This window comes from Bubalus kerabau, chromosome 15 (genome assembly GCF_029407905.1).
Source record: "Bubalus kerabau isolate K-KA32 ecotype Philippines breed swamp buffalo chromosome 15, PCC_UOA_SB_1v2, whole genome shotgun sequence".
NCBI lineage: Eukaryota > Metazoa > Chordata > Mammalia > Artiodactyla > Bovidae > Bubalus > Bubalus kerabau.
Window position 1 is genome coordinate 1,040,065 of NC_073638.1, and position 13,619 is coordinate 1,053,683.

General features: G+C 40.0%; 1 pseudogene; it reads right to left on the reverse strand.

The window, feature by feature from the left end:
• Window positions 1-2,886: 2,886 nt before the first annotated feature.
• Window positions 2,887-5,124, reverse strand: LOC129628102 (olfactory receptor 4C11-like; annotated as a pseudogene).
• Window positions 5,125-13,619: the final 8,495 nt, after the last annotated feature.

Here is a 13,619-nt window from a genome sequence, read left to right on the forward strand (position 1 = left end):
TCAATCTTGTTTCCAGCTTGTGCTTCCTCCAGCCCAGTGTTTCTCATGATGTAAGCTAAAAATAGAACTAACTTATGATCCATCAGTCCCACACTTGTGCATACATTTAGGAAAAAACAATTTAATAAGATACATGCACCACAATTACAGCACTATTTATAATAGTCAGGACATGGAAGCAATCTAAATGCCCATCGATAGAGGAATAGATAAAGAAGTTGTGGTAAAAATATACAATGGAATGCCACTCAAACATGCTGTGCTGTGCTTAGCTGCTCAGTCCTGTCTGACTCTTTTTAAACCCATTGACTGTAGCCCACCAGGCTCCACTGTCCAGGGGATTCTCTAGGCAAGAATACTGGAATGGGTTGTCATGCCTTCCTCCAGGGGATCTTCCCAACCCAGGGATCGAATCCAGGTCTCCCTCATTGCAGACAGGGTCTTTACTGTCTGAGCCACCAGGGAAGCCCACTCAGTCATAAAAAGAACAAAATAATGCTATTTGGATCAACATGGATGGACCTAGAGATTGCCATACTGAGTAAAGTAAGTCAAACAAAGAAAAATGTCATATTATATCACTTCAGATCAGATCAGTCCCTCAGTCGTGTCTGACTCTTTGCGACCCCATGAATCGCAGCACGCCAGGCCTCCCTGTCCATCACCAACTCCCAGAGTTCACTCAGACTCCTGTCCATTGAGTCGGTGATGCCATCCAGCCATCTCATCCTCTGTCTTCCCCTTCTCCTCTTGCCCCCAAGCCCTCCCAGCATCAGAGTCTTTTCCAATGAATCAACTCTTCACATGAAGTAGCCAAAGTACTGGAACTTCATTCAGCTTTAGCATCATTCTTTCCAAAGAAATCCCAGGGCTGATCTCCTTCAGAATGGACTGGTAGAGGGTATAAATGAACTTATTTATAAACCAGAAGTAGAATCATGGATGTAGAAAATAAATTTATGTTTACCAGGGAATAAGGAGGGGCAGGAATAATTCGGGAGCTTGGGATTGACATGTACGCAGTACCATATATAAACTAGATAGCTAAAAAGGACATGTTGTATAGCACAGAGAACTACTCAATACTCTGTTATGGCCTATATGGGAAGAGAATCTAAACAAAAAGAGTGGATATATGTATATGCATAACAGATTCACTTTTCTATATACCTGAAACCAACAGAACATTGTAAACTGACAACATACCAATATATTTTAAAATGTCAAAACAACACAACACACAAAAAACCAATGCTTGATGGATATCTTCAGTTTGATTTTCCTTCCATTATAACTGTAACTTATATTCTCTGAATAAAATAAAATATTGCTGGCAAACACATGTGGTGGCCATTAATTAAAAACAGAAATTTTAGTAAGTATATTTAAAATTCATTTATGATAATGATAGCACATACTAGATTTTGTTATGTATGCAATCTTGAACCCTTATGACAAGCCAATAACATAGAGATTATTTTAATTGCCATTTTATAGACAAACACTGAGGCCTAGAAATCCATCTATCTTTCCTCAAGTTACAGGTCTATGAGGTGATAGAACAAGGATTTGGATTCATCAAGACTGAATCCAAAGCTAATGCTCTTAATCATTATATTCTACTCCCTATTTCAAAGCTAGAAAAAAAAAAAAAAAAGTTCGTGACCACTTCATCAATTCCTAATGTTTCCTGTGTTTTAGTTCACATTGCAGATGTTTAAATAAAGTGGATTAGAGGCATTTATTATGGATTAGAGATAAGGAAGACATATGAAACTGTTTTGAAACCTTCCTTCTTATTTCTCAGCAGAATAATCTTGAGGATGGGTTTACTCTGGAAACTTCAGAGAATTGCTATTTGTTCTGAATTTGCTATTTGTATGTTTTTGAAAGCCATATTCAACTTTATAATATATTTGAGACATAACTGAGATAGCAAAAAGGCACTGGAAACATATCAGGAATTCTACTTCTTCTTGAGAGAAATGAAAGTATACTTAGAATTCAGAGTTTCTCCTTTGGGTGAATCACTTTTGAGGGCAGATGACTATTCACAATTATACAATCTGTTTATATTAATAGCATCTTCCAAAAATCATTTAAAATTACACCATTTCCCCTGTTTAATTTGGCTGCAATTAATTCTGAACCACATAAAAACTTTTAAGTTTTCTTTCCCTGTATAACATCTTATTCTATTATCTAAACTTTATGTTTTCATCTGTGTGTGAGCTTATTTTCTTTTCTGTTTTATCTCTTACACGTATTCATCCATTCAATCATCTGAAGTACAAATAACCACAAATCCCTGTATAGCAAGTGTATGTGTCTTTGCCTGTTTGTGTACTGGCATGAGGGATATTTAGACTAGATGAGCTTGTAACAAAATTATGGCACTTCTATTCTCTTTTATACATATGGGCTTCTTAACGCATCACATGAAACTTCTGAGACACCAGTTTAGGCACCAAACTTCGCAATGTCCCAAAAGGTACAAATATATGAAAAACAAAACAAACAAACAAACAAAAAAACCCTTCATGTTATTTTTACTCTGTTGGTGATGTACAGGGAAGCCTGGTGTCTTGCAGTCTATGGGGTTGCAGAGTTGGACACAACTGAGCGACTTAACTGAACTGAACCAATTGAAAAATAAACTTTGACAGGGGATCATGATTAGAATTGGCACGTTTGGTCCATGAAAGAATGAGAAGCCTTGGCATTCATCTTGCCTGTGAATTAAAAATAATAATAATAATAATAAAGCAAAGCATACTTTGATTTTAATTATGCTACTCCCACAAGAGTCAAACATTGTCATATATGATAATTTGTACAGATTCACTAAAACCATGACTCAATAAACAGTCATTCCAGCCCCACAATTCATCTTTTGCTTTTTGAGGTAATTCTGACATGTCTTAACTTTCTCATGGCATTTTTCACTTCTGTATTCCTCAGTGTGTAGATGAGTGGATTGAGGAAGAGTGTTCCAATCGTGTACAATACTTCCACCATCTTGTTCATGGGGAATGTGGCTGGGGGCCGAGTATATATAAATATACACAGACCTGCCGGGAGCCGGCATATTGCATATTGAGTGCATATTGCATATTGAGTGCAGCACTTTCCACAGCATCATCTTTCAGGATCTGAAATAGCTCAACTGGAATTCTATCACTGCCGGGAGCCAGCGTGAGGAATTCCGCCCATGACAAAGGTCATGAGGAAGGAGGCTCGGCATACGCAAAGGCGGGATCGAGCCTCAGGAGTCCCCCTGGAAATTCTCGAGCATCTACCCCGAAAACCAGAGTCTGCCTACTTTCTGCTTTGTGCTTTCACCTACACCTCTGACTTTACGGGGGGCTGTCCCCCACTACCTCTCTCTGAAAAGAGAGTTAGCTTACAGCTCCAGTTAATAATTCTTGGATGTGACAGTGTTTCAACCTACAAACTCCTTTGGAAATCCTCTAGCCTGCCTGAATGGGTTTTTCCGGCCACATGTGATTGTTCAGAGCCTCCCAACTGTGAGAGGCAGGAGATGTTCTAAACTGCCTAAACACAGATTCCTTTGAGTAGTTAAAAGATTGATTAGAAATTGTATTGGTGAAGGGTTTTTCACTTGTTGGGCCAATGTTTGCTGCTAAGTCTCCATACTCCTTACCTACTGTGTCCTTGGCAGTGTATTGATTGATATAATGGGTGTATAGAAATGTAAAATGCAGCTTTGTTCAATGCTTTTTGGAAGGCTGGCACCTGACTTTGGAATAATCACCTTTAGAGAAAGATAAGTTTCTTAAAATGTTAACAGGCCTCCGGGCCAGAAGATGATGTCTATCACCTGAACTTTTGCATATGATAAGTTTACAGGAAAAAAGCCTGGCTTGCTGCATGACTCTACCCCTTCCCCCATTATCCTCTATGCATAACTTAAGGTATAAAAACTACTTTGGAAAATAAAGTGCGGGCCTTGTTCACTGAAACTTGGTCTCCCCATGTCACTCTCTCTCCCAAATTCCAGCTGAGTGTCCATCTGGAGCGTGGATATCCTCTGCGACCATTTATTGGCCTGGGCTTCTAAGACCCACTCGAGAAGGTGTCTAAGGTGGGGCACCTTCCGCTATTCGAGAGGGCGCCTGCGGCCTCCGTGGTCAGAGCTAACCTGGTGTCACGGGTTATATTGATTTTCCGCGTAAACCAAGCCACTCAGCTTCTTTTCTCCACTGAATTTTCCTACTGAGCTATCCTTATTTCAGCTTCTTCTCTCCACTGAATTTCCTCACTGAGCTATCCTTATTCTATTACTCTTTATATCTTTGATGAATAAATAATTAAATAAGTCGCCGACGCCGTCCCCGCTTCGAATACCCTGGATCAGCCGGGGCTGGACCCCAGCACAGACCAAGAAGTGCAAATGGAGAGGGCCTTTTTCCTCCCTTCTGCACTGTGGTTCCACAGTGAATGCAAAATAACAATGTAAGAGATCATCAGAATTCTAAAACTGCTTGCACAAATTGCCCCGCTATTAATCACCACCAGTAAGTTCATCACATAAATATCCATGCAGGCAAGTTTCAACAGTAGCTACTTATCACAGCAATGGTGATCAATGAAATTGGATCTGCAGAAGGACAATCTAAGGGCCAGAATAATCTGAGCCATAGAATGTGTAAAAGACCCTATTCATGCAAGAACAATCAGGATGATGCAGACTTGCCGCCTTATGATGGTTGCATAATTCAAGGGCTTACAGATGGCCACATACCAATCCATGGCCATGAGGACCAGGACAAAGATCTCCATGCATCCAAATAAATGCAGTGCAAAGACCTGAGTGAGGCACTCATTGTAAGACATGCTTTTCTTTGCATACAGGGCATCCACGATTAATCTGGGGCTATTGAAGTTGGAAAGCAGGTATCAACCAAAGAAAAATGAAATAGGAAGAAGTACATGGGGCTCCCAAATGTCTGGCTGAATTTTTATGGTCATAATAATAAGCAAATTACCCATCAACATTCCTGCAGAGAAAATGAAGAAGATTACAAATACCATTTTCTGTCTCTTAGGGTCTTGAATCAATCCTAACAGTATGAACTCGGTTACATTGTTATTTTGCTGCATTGTTTCATGTGGAGAGGGCAAAGCTCTGCTGAGAAAATACCTGCAGGAGAAAAGAAGAAAGAAAATGGCATGAATGCTACATGTGTGATAAGTCACTTTAGTCATGTCCCACTCTGTGATCCCATGGACTGTAGTTGCCAGGGCCCTCTGTCCACGGAATACTCTAGGCAGGAATCCTGGAATGGCTTGCTATTTCCTTCTCCAGGGGATCTTCCTGACACAGGGACTAAACCAGTGTCTGTCTCCTGCTTTGGCAGGTGGCTCTTTACCACTAGCGTGATAGAGCACTAATAGGTACACATGATCATGGGACTGCCACCTTCCAATGCATAACCATTATCTGCAGTGCAATGTTTTACCTGAATTAAATGGAATTCATAATACTCACTCAACCTGTTGCTTAAAGTCATCTGAAAAAAAAAATAATTAAAGAAATTAAAATAATAAAAAAGTAAATAATTCTTCAAATGCCATGGATATCAATTTGAGTTACTTTGCAAGAGTGAATAACTTTTTCACTGTAGCTTATCTTCAATTTCTATCAAGGACATATTGATATTTAGTAAAGTTCAGTTCAGTTCAGTTGCTCAGTCGTGTCTGACACAGTGAACCCATGAATTGCAGCATGCCAGGCCTCCCTGTCCATCACCAACTCCCAGAGTTCACCCAGACTCACGTCCATCGAGTCAGTGATGCCATCCAGAGTTCTCATCCTCTGTCGTCCTCCTACCCCCAAACCCTCCCAGCATCAGAGTCTTTTCCAATGAGTCAACTCTTCGCATCAGGTGGCCAAAAAATTGGAGTTTCAGCTTCAGCATCATTCCTTCCAAAGAACACCCAGGGCTGATCTCCTTTAGAATGGACTGATTAGATATCTTTGCAGTCCAAGGGACACTCAAGAGTCTTCTCCAACACCACAGTTCAAAAGCATCAATTCTTCGGCACTCAGCTTTCTTCACAGTCCAACTCTCACATCCATACATGACCACTGGAAAAACCATAGCCTTGACTAGATGGACTATTGTTGGTAAAGCAATCTCTCTGCTTTTTAATATGCTATCTAGGTTGGTGATAACTCCTACCAAGGAGTAAGCATCTTTTAATTTCATGGCTGCAATCACCATCTACAGTGAATTGGAGCACCAAAAAATAAACTCTGACACTCTTTCCACTGTTTCCCCATCTATTTCCCATGAAGTGACGGCACCAGATGCCATGATCTTCATTTTCTGAATGTTGAGCTTTAAGCCAACTTTTTCATCCTCCTCTTTCACTTTCATCAGGAGGCTTTTTAGTTCTCTTCATTTTCTGACATAAGGGTGGTGCCATCTGCATATAGGAAGTTACTGATATTTCTCTCAGCAATCTTGATTCAAGCTTGTGCTTCTTCCAGACCAGCCTTTCTCATGATGTACTCTCCATATAAGTTATATAAGCAGGGTGACAATATACAGCTTTGACGTTCTTCTTTTCCTATTTGGGACCAGTCTGTTTGTTGTTCCATGTCCAGTTCTAACTGTTGCTTCCTGACCTGCATATAGGTTTCTCAAGAGGCAGGTCAGGTGGTCTGGTATTCCCATCTCTTTCGGAATTTTCCACAGTTTATTGGAATCCACACAGTCAAAAGCTTTGGCATAGTCAATAAAGCAGAAATAGATGTTTTTATGGAACTCTCTTGCTTTTTCCATGATCCAGTGGATGTTGGCAATTTGATCTCTGGTTCCTATACCTTTTCTAAAACCAGCTTGAACATCTGGAAGTTCACGGTTCATGTATTGCTGAAGTCTGGCTTGGAGAATTTTGAGTGTTACTTTACTAGCGTATGAGATGAGTGCAATTGTGCAGTAGTTTCAGCATTCTTTGGGATTGGAATGAAAACTGACCTTTTCCAGTCCTGTGGCCACTGCTATTTTCCAAATTTGCTGGCATATTGAGTGCAGCACTTTCACAGCATCATCTTTCAGGATTTGAAATAGCTCAACTGGAATTCCATCACCTCCACTAACTTTGTTGGTAGTGATGCTTTCTAAGGCCCACTTGACTTCACATTCCAGGATGTCTGGCTCTAGGTGAGTGATCACACCATCGTGATTATCTGGGTCTTGAAGATTTTTTTGTACAGTTCTTCTGTGTATTCTTGCCACCTCTTCTTAATATCTTCTGCTTCTGTTAGGTCCATACCATTTCTGTACTTTATCGAGCCCATCTTTGCATGAATCTTTCCCGTTCTGTTGTTCCTCTATGTCTTTGCATTGATCGCTGAGGAAGGCTTTCTTATCTCTTCTTTCTATTCTTTGGAATTCTGCATTCAGATGCTTATATATTTCCTTTTATCCTTTGCTTTTCACTTCTCTTATTTCCACAGCTATTTGTAAGGCCTCCCCAGACAGACATTTTGCTTTTTTTTCTTTTCTCTTCCATGGGGATGGTCTTGATCTCTGTCTCTTGTACAATGTCATGAACCTTCGTCCATAGTTCATTAGGCAGTCTATCTATCTGATCTAGGCCCTTAAATCTATTTCTCGCTACCACTGTATAATCATAAGGGAATTGATTTAGGTCATACCTGAATGGTCTAGTGGTTTTCCCTACTTTCTTCAATTTAAGTCTGAATTTGGTAATAAGGAGTTCATGATCTGAGCCACAGTCAGCTCCCGGTCTTGTTTTTGTTGACTGTATAAAGCTTCTCCATCTTTGGCTGCAAAGAATATAGTCAATCTGATTCTGGTCTTGACCATCTGTTGATGTCCATGTGTAGAGTCTTCTCTTGTGTTGTTGGAAGAGGGTGTTTGCTATGACCAGTGTGTTCTCTTGGCAAAACTCCATTAGCCTTTTCCTGCTTCATTCCTTATTCCAAGCCAAATTTGCCTGTTACTCCAGGTGTTTCTTGACTTCCTACTTTTGCAATCCAGTCCCCTATAATGAAACGGGCATCTGTTTTGGCTGTTAGTTCTAAAAGGTCTTGTAGGGCTTCATAGAACCATTCAACTTCAGCTTCTTCAGTGTTACTGGCTGGGTCATAGTCTTGGATTACTGTGATATTCAATGGTTTGCCTTGGAAACCAATAGAGATCATTCTGTTATTTTTGAGATTGCATCTAAGTACTGCATTTTGAACTCTTTTGTTGACCATGATGGCTACTCCATTTCTCCTAAGGGATTCCTTCCCACAGTAGTATATTTAATGGGCATCTAAGTTAAATTCACCCATTCCAGTCCATTTTAGTTCACTGATTCCTAGAATGTCGACATTCACTCTTGCCATCTCCTGTTTGACTACTTCCAATTTGCCTTCATTCATGGACCTGACATTCCAAGTTCCTATGCAATATTGCTCTTTACAGCATCGGACCTTGCTTCTATCACCAGTCACACCCACAGCCGGGTATTGTTTTCACTTTGGCTCCATCCTTTCATTCTTTCTGGAGTTATTTCTCCACTGATCTCCAGTAGCATATTGGGTACCTACCAACCTGGGGAGTTCCTCTTTCAGTATCTTATCATTTTGCCTTTCATATTGTTCATGGGTTTCTCAAGGCAAGAATACTGAAGTGGTTTGCCATTCCCTTCTCCAGTGGACCACATTCTGTCAGACCTCTCCACCATGACCCGCCCATCTTGGGTGGCCCCACACATCATGGCTTAGTTTCACTGAGTTAGACAGGTCTGTGGTCCATGTGATTGGATTGACTAGTTTTCTGTGATTTTTGTTTGTGTGTCTGCCCTCTTGCAACACCTACCATCTTACTTGGGTTTCTCCTACCTTGGACGTGGGGTATCTCTTCACCACTGCTCCAGCAAAGCACAGCCACTGCTCCTAACCTTTCACGAGGGGTGTCTCCTCACAGCCGCCCCTCCCGACCTTGAAGGTGGAGTAGGTCCCCTTGGCCCTCCTGCACCTGCACAGCCACCACTTCTTGGACATGGGGTTGCTCGTCTCAGGCAATGCCCCTGATCTCGGTCATGGGGTAGCTCTTGTCAGACGCTGCCCCTGACCTTGGGCAAGGGGTAGCTCCTCTCAGCCACGCTTCTGCGCAGTTCATGTCAGCCAGCGTGCTTCTGCCACCCGGTCCGTCACAGCAATGTTCCCTACTGCAGAAGTAAAGAAATTGTTTTCCTAATTTACGCAATATGCTGTCACATCTTCAACAAAATGTCCAGTGACAAAATACTCTTCTAGTCAATATTGCTTTGAGTAATGATTGTCAAAACATTTCAGAATGTCTTTCATAATAAAACCTAAAGATTCTTGAGAATCTCTTGCACAACAAAGAGATCAAACCAGTCAATCCTAAAGGAAATCAGTCCTGAATATTCATTGGAAGGACTGATGCTGAAGTTGAAGCTCCAATACTTTGGCCACCTGATGAGAAGAACTGACTCACTAAAAAGACCCTGATGCTGGGAAAGATTGAGGGCAGGAGGAGAAGAGGATAACAGAGGATAAGATGCTTGGATGGCATGACCGACTCAAAGAACAAGAGTTTGAGTAAACTCTGGGAGATAGAAAAGGACAGGGAAGCCTGGTGTGCTGCAGTAGTAAAGAGTCAGATATAATTTAGTGACTGAACTACAACAAAGCACACATAAAAATATATGCACATACACACACTGCATTACACACATATAAACCTATGATAGTAGACTGAGTGGAGAGAAAAACAAAAGCATAAAATTTTAGCAATGAGTACACAGCCAGTTGATCCAGTCTATCATTAAATTTACTTTACTCTGTTGCCTTGACTAAGTTTAATTTTTCTTCAGTTCAGTCACTCCGTTCTGTCCAAGTCTTTGTGACCCCATGGACCGCAGCACGCCAGGCCTCCCTGTCCATCACCAACTCCCGGAGTTCATCCAAACTCATGTCCATCAAGTCAGTGATGCCATCCAGCCATCTCATCCTCTGTCATCCCATTCTCCTCCTGTCCCCAATCTCTCCCAGCATCAGGGTCTTTTCCAGTGAGTCAACTCTTCGCATGAGGTGGCCAGAGTATTGGAGTTTCAGCTTTAGCATCAGTCCTTCCAATGAATACGCAGGACTGATCTCCCTTAAGATGGACTGATTGGATCTCCTCACAGTCCAAGGGACTCTCAAGAGTCTTCTCCAACATCACAGTTCAAAAGCATCAATTCTTCGGCACTCAGCCTTCTTCACAGTCCAACTCTCACATCCATACATGACCACTGGAAAAACCCTAGCCTTCACTAGATGGACCTTTGTTGCAAAAGTAATGTCTCTACTTTTGAATATGCTATCTAGGTTGGTCATAACTTTCCTTCCAAGGAGTAAGCATTTTGTAATTTAATGGCTGCAGTCACCATCTGCAGTGATTTTGGAGCCCAAGAAAATAAAGTCTGACACTGTTTCCACTGTTTCCCCATCTATTTCCCAAGAAGTCTGCCGGAGTCCATCTCCAGCAGCCAGGGAATCAGTCTGAAGGGATGGGAGGTGTCAGCGAGTCACAATGCAGCCTCTCATTCATTTTTCTTGACTGCATATTTATTTCAAGCTTAAGATTCTCTTTTATAGTTTTACAAAAGCATTAGGTCAGAGGTTTGACATTTTCAGTTCCCCTGACCCAAATTTGTTGTCTCCATAAATCATTGTTGCCCCTCAAAAGGAGTTCCTGCCTCAGCGATTCTTTTTTCTACTTTTTCTCATGTGTCCTTGTGAATACACTGTAACTCATATTAATGTCTGGGCTACATACCAAATTCCTCCGTTTATTTTTTTTCTTTCTAAATCCTGTTTGCCCCTAGTATCCTGAGCTCACTTTCTCTACAAAGCCTTCTAACCACTAATATCTCCAAAATTCCTAATCTCTATAAGCTATATAGTAAAATATGCTAACATTACAACATTCCTTAAATCTTTAGCTTCTAACTATTTTAATTATTCCTAAGCCCTAAACTCAGTAAACTCCTTTGCCATAAACATTTCCCTCACAAATAGGTTTCAGATAACAATCCCTCCCATGGCCTCAAGCTGCAGCCTACATGTTCATCCTGGAACACTTTTTTGTAAAGGTCCTTGAATGAATGTCAGTGACTAACTTAATGAATTATTCTCTGAGCACAGCTGCAGAAGGCTTTGTGCTTTCTCATACTCCTCTCAAGAACAATAAGCACCTTAATTCTTTTCAGTCAACTCAGCCGAGGAGAGGAAAAAACAAGTCAGAATCACAAGGCATACTCCTTCATCCCAGGTCCATGCCTGCGGGACAAGGAGAGGGAGTTGGGGCCGTGCCTCCATTTTGTCAGTAATACCTAATGAGGCTCCTGACAGAAGTCATGGGACCAGATGCCATGATCTTAGTTTTCTGAATGTTGAGCTTTAAGCCAACTTTTTCACCCTCCTCTTTGACTTTCAACATGAGGCTTTTTAGTTCCTCTTCACTTTCTGCCATAAGGGTGGTGTCATCTGCGTATCTGAGGTTATTGATATTTCTCCCAGCAATCTTGATTCCAGTTGTGCTTCTTCCAGTCCAGCATTTCTCATGATGTACTCTGCATAGAAGTTAAATAAGCAGGGTGACAATATACAGACTTGACGTACTCCTTTTCCTATTTGGAAACAGTCTGTTGTTCCATGTCCAGGTCTAACTGTTGCTTCCTGACCTGCATACAGATTTCTCAAGAGGAAGGTCAGGTGGTCTGGTATTCCCATCTCTTTCAGAATTTTCCACAGTTTATTGTGATCCACATAGTCAAAGGCTTTGGCATAGTCAATAAAACAGAAATAGATGTTTTTCATGAATTCTCTTGCTTTTTCCATGATCCAGTGAATGTTGGCAATTTGATCTCTTGTTCCTCCGCCTTTTCTAAAACCAGCTTGAACATCTTTACAATTTTAATATTTTTCAATTTTAATGTGGTTTCTTTTAGGATTTTAAGTCTTCATTGGATTTATCACAATATTGCTTCTGGTTTTTTTGTTTTGTTTTGTTTTTCCCAGCTGCAATGCTTGTGTAATCTTAGCTCCTGACCAGGAATCGAACCCACACCCCCTACATTGGAAAGCACAATCTTAACCACTGGGCCACCAGGAAAGTCTCCAGATGTTGACAATCTTAAATTCAGCTTGTATTTTTTTTTTATTTTATTCTTCAAATTATACTATATTGTTCAAAGTTAAATTTAAACTCAGGGATTCACTGTGTCTAAAATGAAGGAAAAATTTCAAAAATGAACATATACCATATTCAGAACTTTTAAAAAATATTTCAGGTTTATGGTTAAGTACTAGGAATTTATAAAGTAAACCCAGAAAGCTACAAGTAATACCTGTAACTTTTCAGTTGAATTCTTGTAATGTATATTTTTAATGGCCTATACTGTCACCTCAAGTAAGGGAAGATAAAAATAAAGAGAGCTTTTTTGCATATCTAGCTGTATGCTAATCACTGAACAGTTTGTCTTATGTGCCTTTATAGTCCCCAAACAAGCAGGCAGTAACAGATTATATATGCCCAAGTGGTAAAGTATATTTACAACTCACATGCCAGACAAAAGCATAATTTTAAGTATAAATAGATTTCATTTATTAATCTTAGAAAAAATAATTAATGGGCAAAAGAATCCACTTTAACAAAAACTCTTCTTGCTATACAACTAAACATAGGTAAAGATGCTTAATTTCATTCACAGTTAAATACATTCAAATTAAATATCAAATTAGGTAACATTTTAACCCATTTTTTAATAAAGCAATCTTTGTGATGCAGTCTGTTGATATATAGCACTGACAAGTTGTGGGTTGTAGTCAATCTACACATCTTTGGTAGGAGGCTAACTATGCTCAGTCTCTTAAGGGATGATTTTCAGCATCTAAAATATTACAACTGCACTCAGCATATGGGTCTAGTAGTTCCATTGCCTGCAGATACTTTTACTCACAGAGTCAAAGGCCATCATTGCAACCTTTTCTCTGAGAGCAAAAGATGAGACTGGTTTTAAAATCTATGTGAAGGGAACTGAATAAATAAGAGGTGGCAGTTTTATTTATACCAGTTGTTAAGCCATTATTGAAAACATAATAGGGATTTCCCTGGTGGTCCAGTGGTTAAGACTTTGACTTCTAATGTGAGGAGTGGGGATTTTATCCCTGGTCAGGTAGCTAAGAACCTATGTGCCTCGTGACCAAAACACCAAGACATAAAAAAAAAAAAAAAAAAAGAAGAAGAAGAAATATTGTAACAAAGTAAATAAGCATTTAAAAAGTGGTCAGCATCAAAAAAAAATCTTAAAAAAAAAAAAGCAAATACATGTGCAATGGTCTGTAAAGTAGATTTTAAAGTAAACAAAATAGGAGGACAGCATTGTATGTTAGGAAGTTAAGTGTTAAGTAAGGATAGGAATTTTTGTTCATAAACTACTGAATTTGAGTGCCTAAAAAAGAGTAGTGTCTTAACCAGCATCTGTTGAGTGAATTGAAGCCTTAAGAAAATAACCTATACATAGTCTAGTAGTGTTTCACACTATACTATATTCAGATG